We start from the raw sequence: 15029 nt of genomic DNA, 5'->3' as shown, positions 1-15029 counted from the left end.
ACCTTAGTTTTATTAGTGTTCTTTGTAATACCATTAATCATTTCTTTGTTCCTGGAATGTGCGTCCTTGGCAAGGCCAGCATTTATTGCCCATCCCTAATTGTCCTTGGATAAGTGGTGGTGAGTCACCTTCTTGAACCACTGCAGTCTGTGTGGGGTAGGTACACCCCCAGTGCTGTTGGGGAGGGAGTTCAATGATTTTAACCCAGCAGCTATGAAGGAATGGTGATTTTAGTTCCAAGTCAGGATGGTGTGTGACTTGGAGGGGAACTTGCCGGTGTTGGTGTTCCCATGCTTCTGCTGCCCTTGTCTTTCTAGGCGGTGGGGGTCATGGGTTTGGAAGGTGCTGTCGAAGGAGTCTTGGTGAGTTGCTGCAGTGCATCTTGTAGATGGTACACACTGCTGCCACTGTGCGTCGGTGGTGAGCGGAGTGAATGACACCCCACCCACGAACAATCAAGCAAGCTGCTTTGTCCTAGATGGTGTCGAGCTCGAGTGTTGGAGCTCCACCCATCCAGGCAAGTGGAGAGTATTCCATCACACTCCTGAGTTGTGCCTTGTAGATGGTGGACAGGCTTTGGGGAGTCAGGAGGTGAGCTATTGCCACAGAATTATCAGCCTCTGACTTATTCTTATAGTCACAGTATTTATATGGCTGGTCCAGCTCAGTTTCTGATTAATAGTAACTCCTCTTTTCCACCCCACCACCCCCCAACCCCCAGGATGTTGGTGGGGGATTCAGCGATAGCAATTGTTATGACCAGGTGAGAAAGAGGTCTAGGGTTCCCTTTCAGGGTTTAATTTTAAACACATTGTATTTTTAGCTCCCCCTTAGTGAATCCTTGTTCACTGCTTTCCAATTATAAGGCAAAGAGACCAGCACACACACACCGGTTTTCTTTGGGTTTCAAGAAGAAAGATTTACATTTATTGAACTTAATCTCTTAAGTCGTTTAGCACCTACCGATACACCCATGCATCATGCATACACAATACACACATGCAGATAGGAACAGAACAGAGGAAAAATAAAGTGGAAAAGTTTGAGGAAATCTCTGAAGAGGGTTTTTTGTTATTGTGCTTCGAGCTTGCTGTAGGTAGATTGTAGGTAGATCTTGCTTTTTGTTGGGGCCCAGTATTCTTCTTAAACCTTGTTCACTGTAGAAGACTTTTCTCTCTTGGGGTTCATGTGTCTTCAGTGGGTTTTTGAGTTCCATGAGAAAGAGATGGGAGCAGACAGGAGAGGTCTTTTCAGTCCAGGAGCAAAGGACTTTCTGCAAGCTCTCAGCTCAAACTGCACAACTCAGGGAAAAAAAACTCAGACTGCCAAGGAGGTTAGTTATGTGACCAACTGGTCCGATCACATCTGTTTGTGGATTGTATTGGAGCAGGGGATAGCTCCTTTGTTCCCAACCGCTTTCTGTTGATATGCAAAAATGTCTTTCCAGCCAGGGGCCTGGCAACCCCTTGTCACAGGCCTTCTCTTCCCAGCAACAATTCCACATGGTGAAATTAATGTGCCTCATTCTTAGCAGGTGGGGACCTGCATGACATAATGCTATTGAATATCAAAGGGAGATGGTTCGATTCTCTCTCTTTTGAGATGGTCATTGCCTGGCATGTGAGTGGTATGAATGTTACTTAACACCCTTCAGCCCAAGCCTGGATGTTGTCCAGGCCTTGCTGCATGCAGGAATGGACTGCTTTTGTATCTGAGGAGTTACAGATAGTACTGAACTCCGTGCAATCATCAGTGACCATCCCCACTTCTTCTGACCTTGGGTTTACATAGTGGCTTTAATGTAATGCATATCTTGAGACGTTTCTGAGATAGGCATGACATCTAGGAAAGGTTAGGAGTGGTTGAATTTTAGGGTCAGAAAGGTTAGAAAAGTAGAAAATAGTTATTTTTGAAAAGAAATGAAAATAAGGATGATTATAGAGAAATATCCTTTTTTTTAATTGTTTTAGTTGTATGGGATTAAATTATTGTAACTGGCCCTTAATAATTTGAATTAATCATTTATTTTAGGTCAATTAGAAAGAAAAATATCTTTTGTTCCCTGGTTTTGCCTTTTATGAAGGCATTGACTCATGCTGGGCTACAATTCCACAGGTGTTGGCTGCAAATACCCCGTTGAAGTACCCATTCATGTGTAAGCTTCAGCACTGAGTGTGAACAAGCTGTTCTACGGTGGGGGGGGGGAAGGTGGGGTGTTTGGGAGCTATACCCAATTCTTTCCTTGCCTGATATCCACTCATCAGCACTTTATAGTAGTAACTCTAGCTGACGTTTTTCCCTATCTTACCTTCTTTGTCCCACCCCACCCAGACTACGAATACTGCAATTGTGCCTACCCTCAGCTAAGGTAGATTAAGTTGTCAAAAACTTTGATCGCTTAGATCCAGGCCATTCATTCAGCTGCCTATGCTGGTGCAAGCTCTGATCCAGTGTCCTTTTCCAATTTCTCCCCTATTTCTCTGCTCATGGCTAGTTTTGATTACTGTGATTTTTAATCTGTGAAATGTAGTATATTTTTCTACAGGAAAGGTGCTGTGTAAATGCAAGTCATTGTTTTTGTGATTGGAACTGGGATTTTCCCAGTCTGTTTGGCTCAGTGCTGCACCGAGTAGCACTGAGCCAATGGAAGTCAAATCATGCATTTCCATAAATTGCCAGTCATTTTCACTAGGTCACAGCAATCCTAATGTACAAATTAATAGATGTAATGGTTGAACAGTTTTGCACAGTACCTTTTATATGACTTGAAATGTTATTCTTTTAGTGAAACTAAACTGAACTGAAATGCATTCTTTAAGTTGAATCTATTTCAAATATGTGACTAACAGCAGGTTATTTTGTTCCAAGCATTTACCCATTAGAAAAGAAATGTTATTCGGTCCGCACATTAGTCATTTTAGCACAATGCAGTCAGATCATTATGCTCCCTTTTAAAAGAAAGCATTTAACCTCCATGCTTTTATACACCACCTTGCAGTGCAATTAGATTCTGCTGTAGAAACCCAGCATTCCCAAATTGATGAATGTATCTTACATTTTTACATAATGGTCTAAATCTCATGTGGGTCACCTTCATTTGTTCTGTAATAAATTCTGTTAAACCACAAATCGATTATTTCTCTGCTTACTGGATAAGGCAATTGCTTTTTAGGACAAAAAATAATGTTATGCCTATTATGAAATTTCATGAACATCCTAAAATCTCTTTTATAAGAAACGCTTCATATTTAATTAACAATATTTACTTCAGTGGCTTGAAATATCTTGATAAAATCAAAATTAAACATGGTGATTCCTTTTGCCATTTTTAAAGAAAGCATGATTTGTTTTACAAAAGCTTTGTGCAACTTCTGCTCATCAAGGTGCTAAGACAAAGGGTTCAACTTGAAATATTAAGCAGTCTTTTCTACTCCAGCTGTTAACTGATCTGATTTGCTCATGTGATGTGGGCCTTGCCGGCAAGGCCAGCATTTATTGCCCATCTCTAATGGTATGAGAAGGTGGTGAGCTGCCTTATTGAACCACTGCAGTCCATGGGGTGTAGGTATACCCACAGTGCTGTTAGGTGGGGAGTTCCAGGATTTTGACCCAGTGATGAAAGAAAGGTGATTTATATTTCTAAGTCTGGCTCGTGTGCGACTTGGAGGGGAACTTACAGGTGGTGGTGTTCCTATGTGCCTGCTGCCCTTATTCTTCTCAGTGGCAGAGGTTGTGGGTTTGGAATGTGCTGCTGGGGAAGCTTTGGCGAGTTGCTGCAATGCAGCTTGTAAATGGTACACTCTGCTGCCACTGCACGCCGGTGATGCAGGAAATGAATGAATGAAACCCCATCCACCACCTGGAAATAATCAAGCAGGATGCTTTGTTGTGAATGGTATTGAGCCCCTTGAGTGTTGGAGCTGCACTCGTCCAGGCAAGTACACTGTTTTCCAGCACAGTTGTGACTTGTGCCTTGTAGAAAAAGCTTTGAGGAGTCGGGTGAGTTCCCAGCTTCTGACTTGCCCTTGTAGCCACAGTATTTATATGGCTGGTCCAGTTATGTTTCTGGTCAATGGTAATCCCCAGGATGTTGATGGTGGGGTATCCGCGATGGTAATGCTGTTGAATGTCGAGGGGAGATGGTTAGATTCTCTTGTTGGTGATGGTCATTGCCTGGCACTTGTGTGTTGCAAATGTTACTTGCCACTTATCAGCCCAAGCCTGAATGTTGTCCAGGTCTTGCTGCATGTGGGCACAGACTGCTTCAGTATCTGAGTTTCGAATGTAAGTGAACATTCTGGAATCATCTGTGAATATCCCCATTTGTGACCTTTTATGATGAAGGTAAGGTCATTGATGAAACAGCTGAAGACGGTTGAGCCTGGGACACTACCCTGAGGAACTCCTGCAGTGATGTCGAGGGGCTGAGATGATTGACCTCCAACAACCACAACCATCTTTCTTTGTGCTAGAAATGACTCCAGTCAGTGGAGAGTTTTCCCCTGATTCTCATGCTCCAATTTACCACAGCTCCTTCATGCCACACTCAGTCAAATGCTGCCTTGATGTCAAGGACAGTCACTCTCACTTCACCTCTGGAATTCAGCTCTTTTTGACCACATTTGGACCAAGGCTGTACTGTGGTTGGAGCCAAGTGGCCCTGGCAGAACCCAAATTGGGCATCAGTGAGGTGGTTATTAGCACTGTTGACTACTGCTTCCATCACTTTACTGATGAATAAGGGTAGACTGGGGCAGTAATTGGTCGGGTTGGATTTATCCTTTTTGTGCACTGGACATACCTGGGCAATTTTCCATATTGTCGATTTAGATGCCAGTGCTGTAGCTGTACTGGAACAGATTGGCTAGAGGCGCAACTAGTTTTGGAGCACAAATCTTCAGTACTGAAGCTGGGCTGTTGTCATGACGCATAGCCTTTGCTGTATCCAGTGTGCTTTGCTGTCTCTTGATCACGTGGAGTGAATCAAGGCTGAAGTCTAGCATCTGTCATGGTGGAGGTCTCGGGAGGAGGCAAAGATGGATCATCCTCTATTAGCTGAAAATGGTTGCAAGTTTCCACCTTGTCTTGTTTACTTCTGTGCTGGACTCCATCTGATTGAGGATGTGGATGTTCTTAGAGCCTCTTGCTACCATTAGTTGGTTAATTGTTCAGCATTCATGACTCTGGCAGGACTGCAGAGCTTTGATCTGATAGTTTGGTTGTGGGATCACATAGCTCTGTCTATAGCATGCCTCTTCTGTTTAGCATGTTTGTAGTGTGGTATTTTTTTTAAGCTTTACCAGGTTGCTATCTCATTTTTAGGTCCATCTGGTGCTGCTGCTGATGCGGTCTACACACCTTATGAAACCAGGGTTGAGCCCCTGGCTTGATATAGGTAGAGTGAGGGATTTTCTGGGCCATGAGGTTACAGATTTATGGTGGAATACAATTCTGCTGATGGTCCACAATGCCACGTAGATGCCCAGTTTTGAGCTGCTAGATCTGTTCTGAATCTATCTGACATGGATAGATGTATCTGTGACCGCTAGATTGGTGAGGAAGAGGTCAAGTGCATTTCCCCCTCTTGATTCAGCATTGGCCGCAGACTCGTTTTTGGCACATATTTCCTTCAGAGCTGTGCCAGTAATGATGCTACTGAGCCAGTCTTGGTAATGAGCATTGAAGTCCCCCAACCCAGAGTACATTCTGTGTCCTTGCTACCCTCAGTGCTTCTTTGAAGTGGTGGTTAACATAGATGAGTACTGATTCATCAGTTGAAGGTAGGCAGTAATCAGGCTTCCCAGCCTATGTTTGACCTAATGCCAGAGACTTCATGATGTTCAGAGTCAAATGTTGATGACTCCTAGGGCCACTCCTGACTGTGTATATCACTGTACATCCATCTTTGGTGGGTCGATGCTGCTGGTGGGACAGGAGATACGCAGGGATGTTGATGGAGGATTCTTGAATGTTGGCTGAAAGGTATGATTCAGTGAGTATGACCATGCCCAGGCTGTTGCTTGATTAGTATGTAGGACAGCGCTCCCAATTTTGGCACAAGTTGCTAGATGATGAGAACTTTGCAGGGCTGAGTGTGCCTTGGTCGTGTCTGGTGCTGCAGTAGATGGCAGATGGTCAGTCCAGTTTTATTCTTCTTTGACCTTTTTCATAGCCAGTATTGTCATTTTTGTTTTTTTGAGATTAATGTTGGGAATGTTTTTTTCTCTCTCCATCTAACAGACATTTCTAAAAGACATTATTGAACAAATTAAATGTGGCAAAAAGCTTCCTGCATTGCTCGAGTAATATGCTTCAGCCACAATTTATAAATTTGCTGCTACTCTAGTGTGACAATCTCCAATTCTGTCATAATGCATCCTTCTTTCCATGCTGAAGGAATTGACAAATCAGTGGCAATTTATGGGCAATTTTTAACTTGGTTTCATCTGGTCAAACATGATCTCGGGCTGCCTTTCTCGACTCCAACCCACTCCTTAAACCCCTCTCCACTCTTGCCTCTAATGTCGAATGCAAGGGGCTGATGGATTTCTTAATCACCAGGGTAAGAGTCCATCCGTTCAGCTCCTCCTGATAGTTTTCAATGCCCATCAAGCTGACCTCCTTGTCTCCTTACTCTGGCTCTGAACTTCCATCTCTCGTTTCTCCCTCCCTCTCATCCTGTCCCTGAAATGTACTCCTGTAATCTTGTTCCCATTCCCACTTAAATCCTGACCCCTTCCTCCCCCCACAGTAGCTGTAAATAGTTCCCTCACTTTAGGTTGTGTTCCCCTCTATAACAAAATCATTAACCACCACCTTCTCCCGCCCTCGTCTATGCCCTCAAAGAAAACAACCCTCAAAATGCCTGTCCCAGCTAACCATTGCTACATCTTTTAAGGACCTTTGACTGAATTGTCAACTGAGTTCTATGCCAGTCTTCCCCACAAGTTCCTCCAGTCTGGCTACTTCCCCTCAAGTAGCATTGAAATGTCCCTAATCAAAATCCTGAATGATATTCTTGGTGTATTACCCCTCTGCAAACTCTGTACAGCCTTTGGTACAGTTGCCCCTCCTTGTTTAACTCTGCGATACTGCTCTTGCTTGGTTTCAACAACAGCAAAGACTTCCATTTATATAGCACCTTTTACGTAATAAAACCTCCCAAGACACTTCATAGGAGCATTGTGAAACAAAATATGATACCAAGCCATATAAGGAGATATTAGGTCAGATGACCAAAAGCTTGGTAAAATATCTAGATTTTAAGGAGTATCTTACAGGAGGAAAATGAGGTAGAGGTGGAGAGATGTAGGGAGGGTATTCCAGAGCTTAGGCAACTGAAGGTGCGACCACCAATGGTGGAGTGATTAAAATCGGCAATGCACAAGAGTCCAGAATTAGAGTAATGTAGATATCTGAGGGTTGTGGGGCTGGAGATTAGAGATGGGGAGGGGAGAGGCCATGGAGGGATTTGAAAACGAGGATGTGAGTTTTAAAGTAAAGACATTGCTTGACTGGGAGCCAGTGTAGGTCAGTGAGCACAGGGGTGATAGATGAAAGATGAACGGGACGGTGCGAGTTATGACATGGGCGGCAGAGTTTTGGATTAGCTCAAGTTTATGGAGAGTAGAATATGGGAGACCAGCCAGGAGTGTGTTGGAATAGTCAAGTCTAGAGGTAACGATGCAGGAAAGGGATTCAGCAGCAGGTGAGCTGAGACGGACGAAGTCATGCGATGTTACAGAAGTGGCAATAGGTGGTCTTATAGATGGCACAAATTATGTTGGAGGCTCATCTCTGGGTCAAATGTAACATCAGCGTTGTGTACAGACTGGCTTAATCTTAGAATGTTGCCAGGGAGATGGATGGAGTCAGTAGCTGGGTTTAGAGCACAGACAGAAAACAATTACTTGAGTCTTCCCAATATTTAATTGGAGGACATTTCTGCTCATCCATTAATGGGTGTCTGATAAGTAGTCTGATAATTTATCAACAATGGAGCAGTTGAGGGAGGTGGTGGTGACGAAGAACTGAGTGTTGTCAGCGTACTTGTGAAAATTAATGTGGTGCTTTCAGATTATGTCACTGAAGGACAGCATGTAGAAGAGAAATAGGAGGGGACAAAGTCCGATCTTTTTGGCGGGAATACCAGAGGTGACTGTGCAGGAGTAGGAAGAGAACTCTTGCGGGTGATTTTCAGGATATTACTGGATAGGTAAGAATGGAACCAGGAGCGTGCAGTCGCACCCAGCTGGACGATAGTGGAGAGACGTTGCAGGAGGATGGTGTGGTCAGCTGTGTCAAAGGCTGCAGATAGGTCGAGAAGGATGAGGAGGGAAAGTTGATCTTTATCGCAGTCACATAGAATGTTATTTCTGACTTTGATCAGAGCTGCTTCAGTTCTGTGGCAGGGGTGGAAACCTAATTGGAAGGATCCAAACATGGAGTTCTGGGAAAGATGGGAATGGATTTGAGGTGACAACACTTTCAAGGACTTCGGCTAGGAAAGGGAGGTTGGAGATGGGACAGTAGTTTGCAAGGGTGGTGGGTTCAAGGGTTCTTTATTGAGGAGAGGGTTGATGACGGCAGATTTAACGGAGGGAGGGACAACACCTGAAGAGAGAACCGTTTACAATATCGACTAACATGGGGACCAGGAGGGGAAGTTGGGTGGTCAGTGTAATAGGAATAGGACTGAGGTAGGTCTCCTGGATAAGATGAGCTCAGAGGGCATGAGGGAAGATCGGAAAGAAACTAGAGAAAGATGTGAGTTCAGGGCTAGGGCAGGGGGAGCTTTAGAGGAAGTTTGGCCAGGTGTCTAGTGGAAGGGAGGGACATGGCAGAGCCATCTGATGGGGTGGTCTTAATCTTCGTGACAAAGTCGCCCATGAACTCTTTGCACTTGCAGTTGGAGCTGAGTGAGGGTGGGGGGGAAAGGGATTAAGAGGACCGTTTGCAGTAGAGAAAAGATGCCAGGGTTTAACAATCTGATTACAGGGAGAGCATCAGTAGCAAGGCTACTCTTCACTTTTGCATATTTTCAGTTCGAGTTCCTCAGGGATCCATCCTTGACTACTTCTTCAACCCTGGAAATAATCACTCATTCGAAACGTTCTAATCAGTAAATACAAGAAAGGTACCTGAGCTGTCAGGGGTGGTCACTTCCCCCTTGTCCAACACTTCAGCTTGAGGTCATCTTTCAGTTTACCTCATTCTGGGGCCATTTGTTAGCTTTCACCAGACACTTGTACTGATAGAAGGGTACACAAGGTGCTAGAAGACTCTCTATAAGTTCAGGAATGTCAGTAGAGTCTATCTTTGTGGACTTTATCTCCATCTTGGTCCCTGACTGCTCGGGATTGTTTGTGTTTTTCCAAAGAGGGAGGGAGGAAACGGCTTTTCTGCAGTTGGTCTCATACTATGCCTACCTATTCCATAAGAATTCTATACTATTATGAGATGTATCATTTATTAAAGGCCCCATTTCATACACAGGGTCAGTTAAGCCAGTAATCTCCTGGACAGCCCCCACATCGTGTAAAACTTTAACAATTTCTCTACATTCCCTGTTCAACGTTATTGGTTCAATTTGAGATGAACTGGAAGTAATTTCAGCCAGGGCCTTCTAAAATAGAGAATTGTGACAAAAGTGAAGCAGTTTTTCCGATGGTTTAGATTGGTATTGATGATTCTGTCTCACTACATAAGAAATTGAAAGCCAACTTTATGCACCAAAATCATTTCTTAGCATAAATCAATACAATGTTGCAATGATTAAGTTTCTCTGCAGGCAATTTGCCTCAGGTAGGTGTCAAGCTTCACAATTTAAATATAGGTTTGCTGTGTGATTTGTTCATGTCAGTGTCTGGCAGCTTTTCAAAATTAACTATTATTCAATAACTACTTGGCTCCACTTTAATGTTTCAGGGGTATTTATTAGCCTGGCCTTTTCAGAAGCTCCTGATCAGACATTGACTTGATGTGCTATTTGACTTGCCCTTCAGAAGGGAAGATAGCTGGACAGCTTTTGTAGTCGATGAGGGAAGGATTTAAATAAACTTTTCTACGCTAAAAGAAATTATAGTCATAGTTTTAGTACCAGAATTGAGCACTATTTTCCACTGTACAGAGCAATGTGTAAAAATTACTGTAAGTGCTATGTTTCTGCTATCATTTATTCATTTACGAGCTAATGGACTTGTTTGTCATTAAAGCATATAATAAATTCTAACGTTAATGTTGCTCTGCTGTTTTCAGAGACCAGTAGGTGGCTGGAGGAGGTCTCCTAATGGCTGCTGGGGGGAGGTCAGCACTCCAGGCAGGCTTCGCGGCCCTGCCTGCCTGCCTTGGTGCAGCAGCAGCTGCAGGCCACCCTGTGGAGGGGTTCCTCCCGCCCACAGTGGTGGCCAGGTTACAAAGGCCATTGTCTATGTACATTTTGAAAAGGTTGGAGAGCATGCCTCCATTTTGAAGCACCCTTTTCCTTACTTACCGAGCATCCTGCTGTGGCTTTCAAGCTCGAAGACATCTTCTGATTAGCCCTGCAGCTTCAAGAGCCTGCCTGCTTTCCTTAATTGGACAGGGGAGTTTGTGTGAAAGGAACTGAGGGGGCAGAATCCTTGAGGTACATTCAGGAGAACTTTTTATAGTATGCAGCAAGTCCAACGAGATAGGGTGCAGTTTTAGACTTAGTTTTAGGAAATGAATGTGGAAGGAGTGGTAGTGGGAGAGCATTTTGGTGGTAGTGACCATAATTCAGTCAGTTTTAACATAATTATGGAAAGGGACAGTTAAAGTTTTCAATTGGGGCAAGGCCAACTTTACTAAACTGAGGAGTGATTTAGTGAAAGTGGACTGGAAACAGCTACTTGAGGGTAAATCAGTGTCGGAACAGTGAGAGGAGATTCAAGAGGTTCAGAGTAAACATGTTCCCACAAAGCAAAAGGGTTGCTAATGTGGTTAAAAAGGCATATTGTATCCTTCCCTTTATTAGCTGAGGTATAGAATATAAGAGCAGGGAAGTTATGCTTGAACTGATTAAATTATTGGTTAAGCCACAACTTGTATACTGTGTGCAGTTCTGATCACCTCATTACAGAAAGGATGTAACTGCACTACAGAGAGTACAGAGGCTATTTACAAGGATGTTGCCCAGACTGGAAAAATGCAGCTATGAGGAAAGATTGAATTGGCTGGAGTTGTTCTCCTTGGAACAGAGGTGGTTGAGGGGAGACCTGATTGATATGTACAAAATTTTGAGGGGCCTGGATAGAGTGGAGGTGAAGGGCCTATTCAGCGAGGTCAGTGATTAGGGGGCAAAGATTTAAAGTGATTAGTAGAAAGATTAGAGGGGAGATGAGGAAAGTTTTTTCACCCAGAGGGTGGTGGTGCTCTGGAACTCACTGCCTGAAAGGGTAGTTGAGGCAGAAACCTTTAACTCATTCAAAAGGAGTCTGGATATACACTTCAAATGCCTTAATCTGCAGGGCGACAGACCAAATGCTGGAAGGTGGGATTAGACTGGGTGGCTTGTTTTTTATAGCCGGCGCAGATGCGATGGGTCAAGTGGCCTCATTCTGTGCCATAAACTTTCTATGATTTTGTGAGGTCTGGATTGGGATCAGTTGTTGAATTATTTGGGGGGGGTTCCTCTGCTTCTTCAGCATGCAGTAAGATATTTTACCTAGATATCAAGGCAGGTGCAAACATATTCAAGGGCACAGGGAGCTAGGGGCTCATATTCAAGAGTAGCCTGAAACGTGCCAAACATATCCAGGATTAAAAAGGGTAAATGATCCAACAACATTGAGATACAAGCAGAAGATGAAAGTTATTAAATTGGTTCAGAGATAAAGTCCCAGAAATTAACTCCATCTTGTTGCTCATTTTCCTATAAACTATTGCAACCCCCAGCCCATCCCCAAACTGACTGCTTTGTGGGTTAATATTGTCCATTATGATTAAACATACTTGAGCTATCATTTTGCAGGGATCGACACCAAACATATTTTATTAAAAGATTCTAAGTTCATTTTTGATTGGTTTACAATGTGCATCCCACCAATATAATTGTGTTCTTTCTCCAACAAAAAACTTCTGGAAAATAAAACACTTGGAAAACATCAATTGTAATTATACTATGCACTCAATACTGATCATGGATTGTGAACTGTAAATTATATTAAATAATTTTTGCTAAACATTTATGGTCTGGGTGGAGGTGCTGTGGAAGTTTGAAAGTTCTAATTAATAACTCCTGGGTATTTGGGGAAAATCTGGCTTGTCATTTTGCATAAAATTGCTTGTAAACTGTGTTGCAAGAAAAAGATGAGATTTTATTTTCGAAGTTGTATAAACAGTCTGGAATCTGAAGGTTGTTGGTGATTTTAAATGGCTTCATTGTCTCATGCAGTAAGAGTGCAGGTTTTTGTTTTGGAGATATTGTATTTGCTATTACTTGGGCTGACCAGAAGAGGGCATAAAGATGAATCTTCCTTTCTTAGCCCATTTGTTCTTTCCAAAGCAGTTGAATTTGGTTTAAGTAGTGGCGCAGAGTACTCTAGAAAAATATAAAGTTGAGATTTTAGTTGCCATTTTACCGAATTTTCCCTTCCCCATAATCTGTTCTACTTTCCCCTACTAAATGATTAATATGCCTGTCAACTCTTCACCAATGGAGTTCTGTAACTTGGTGCTATTAAAAGCTGTTCGGGGCAAGTCAGTCCAGCTTCCCCCTCCTTTTACTGTGCAACAGTTCCTTCCTGCCACTTGATAACTTCATGAGGAAGTTAACACTGACAACTCGCTGCATAGAAAAATGCTGGGCTGACTAGCATTCTGTGCACGGTACACTGGTGTGTCCTCAGATTGCAACCGCACTATTGTAGCAAAGCTGGAACTAAGATTTATTTGCTCTTTTTTTTAAAAATCATGGCACGCAGACATGATCTATTCTTGATTTAATTTGGAACAGAATCTACTCACTTTGCAATTATTTGGTAATGTATGCATTTTGGAAGTTGCAAATGGGATTAATACAAAATTAGTATACGTGACAGGAAAAGGGGTTTTTAGTTGATCTTTTAAATCATGTGGGAACTTTAATGATGACTGGAACGAAGTGGAATAAGTAATTGAAGATTAGGCCAAGATATTAGTCAGAGATTGTTCTTCCATGCTAGAGACAAAATTTAAAAAATGGTACTGAACATTGGTTATTGCTAAGGAATTTATAAATCAAATCCTGACTCATAGCACAAAATTATCCTGATTCATTTTTAAGATAAACAACTGTTGTAATAATGCTACAGATTTTTTTTGAACTATTGTTTAATCAGTGCTTTGATATCAACTTAGCAAGTTATGCAGGGATGAGTACTAGTAGGGTTCCCAGTAACACAAATCTCATCTATGACATGGTTTTGAATGAATTTTAGTTTGCTGGACTGTATAAAAGTGAGTGACACTTTTAAATAATTTCAAAATTGAAAGGAAAATGTAGGGACAGCCAACCAACCGTAAATTGAGCAAATCTAAATCATGAAAGTAAACAAAAAAAACTTGTCATTTGCACAACTGTTTAGACTTAATAATGAGGCATTAATAACAAATAACTGACTGAAGCTGAAGTTTAAAATTTGTCAATGGACTGTGGCTCTGCCATAAACCATGCAAATGATATGAAGATTAATGCATGTGTGAACTATACGATTAGCTTCGTGATTTCTACCGATGAATTGTAGGTTTACTTTGTTTCATCCACCTATTTATAGAATCTTACAGCACAGAAGTAGGCCATTGACCAGTTATGCCTGTGACAACTCTTTGAAAGAGCAATCCAATTTAACTGCCATGCCAGCTTTTTCCCCAAACCCTGCAAATTCGTCCTCTTCAAGTACATGTCCAATTGCCTTTTGAAAGTTTCTATGGAATCTGTTTCCACCATTCTTTGAGGTACTACATTCCGGATCTTAACACCTGAGAGAACTTCGAATTTCCCCTCTATTACTTTTGCCAGTTATTTTAATTCTGTGACCTATGGTTACCAATCCAATTGCCAGAGAAAACAATTTCTCCCTACTTGCTCTACTATCAAAACCCAGAATAATTTTGAGTACCTCTGTTGGTTTCCTCTTAACCTTCTCTGCTCTAAAGAAAACAATCTTTCCATGTAACTGAATTACCTCATTCCTGGTGTCATCCTAGTAAACCTCCTCTGTACCCTCTCCAAGGCCTTGGCATCCTTCCGAAAAGTGCGGTGTCCAGAATTGTACACCATTTCAACTGAGCCCTAACCAGTGATTTATGAAGTTTTAGCGTGACTTCCTTGTTTTTGTGTATAGTGCCCTATTTACAAAGCCAAGCATCCCATATTCTTTCTGAACTGTCTCCTCAACTTGCCTTGCTACATTCAAAGATTTGTGAATATGCACCTCCAGTTAGCTCTGCTCTTGCATTACCTTAAAAATAGTACATTTAGATCATACGGGCTCTCCATGTTTTCCCAAAGTACATCACTTCACACTTATCCACGAGATTGCTTCTGCCATGTTTTGGCCCATTTCACCAGTCTTTCTATCTCCTCCTGAAGTTTGCAACTATCCTGCTCATTACTTACTACATCATGTAGTTTTGTGTCATCCATGAACTTCAAAACTGTGTAGTCCTATACTAAGTCCAGGTCATTTTATATATAAGGAAAGCATTATTTGATATAAAAACAGAAGGTACTGGAAGTACACTGCAGGTCTGGCAGCATCTGTGGAGAGAGAAACAAAGTTTTTAAGGTTTGTGACCTTTCATCCTTGATCAATACTGTCACCTTCACCACTCTTTCTCTCTTTCCCCCCCCCCCCCCCCCCCCACCGCTCCCTCTCTCTTTTTAAATCCCTTCTCTATCCCTCCTGACTTGTAGCCAGGAATATTTAGTTCCCATTCCTGCCCAAGTTTAAGTCAGATCTCTGTGCTAATCACTGTATCAAAACCCCATGTGGCAACTGTGCCTGCAACTCATCAGCCTTGCTTAAAAC

General features: G+C 42.4%; 1 protein-coding gene across 2 annotated transcripts in view; it reads left to right on the top strand.

Moving 5' to 3' along the window:
• zgc:153039 overlaps positions 1–15029 on the top strand; it is a 180059-nt gene that overhangs the window by 55886 nt on the left and 109144 nt on the right. The gene's annotated exons all lie outside the window — the stretch shown is intronic.

This window comes from Heterodontus francisci, chromosome 11, assembly GCF_036365525.1.
Source record: "Heterodontus francisci isolate sHetFra1 chromosome 11, sHetFra1.hap1, whole genome shotgun sequence".
Taxonomy (NCBI): domain Eukaryota; kingdom Metazoa; phylum Chordata; class Chondrichthyes; order Heterodontiformes; family Heterodontidae; genus Heterodontus; species Heterodontus francisci.
This window is presented reverse-complemented; position numbering and strand designations above follow the sequence as displayed.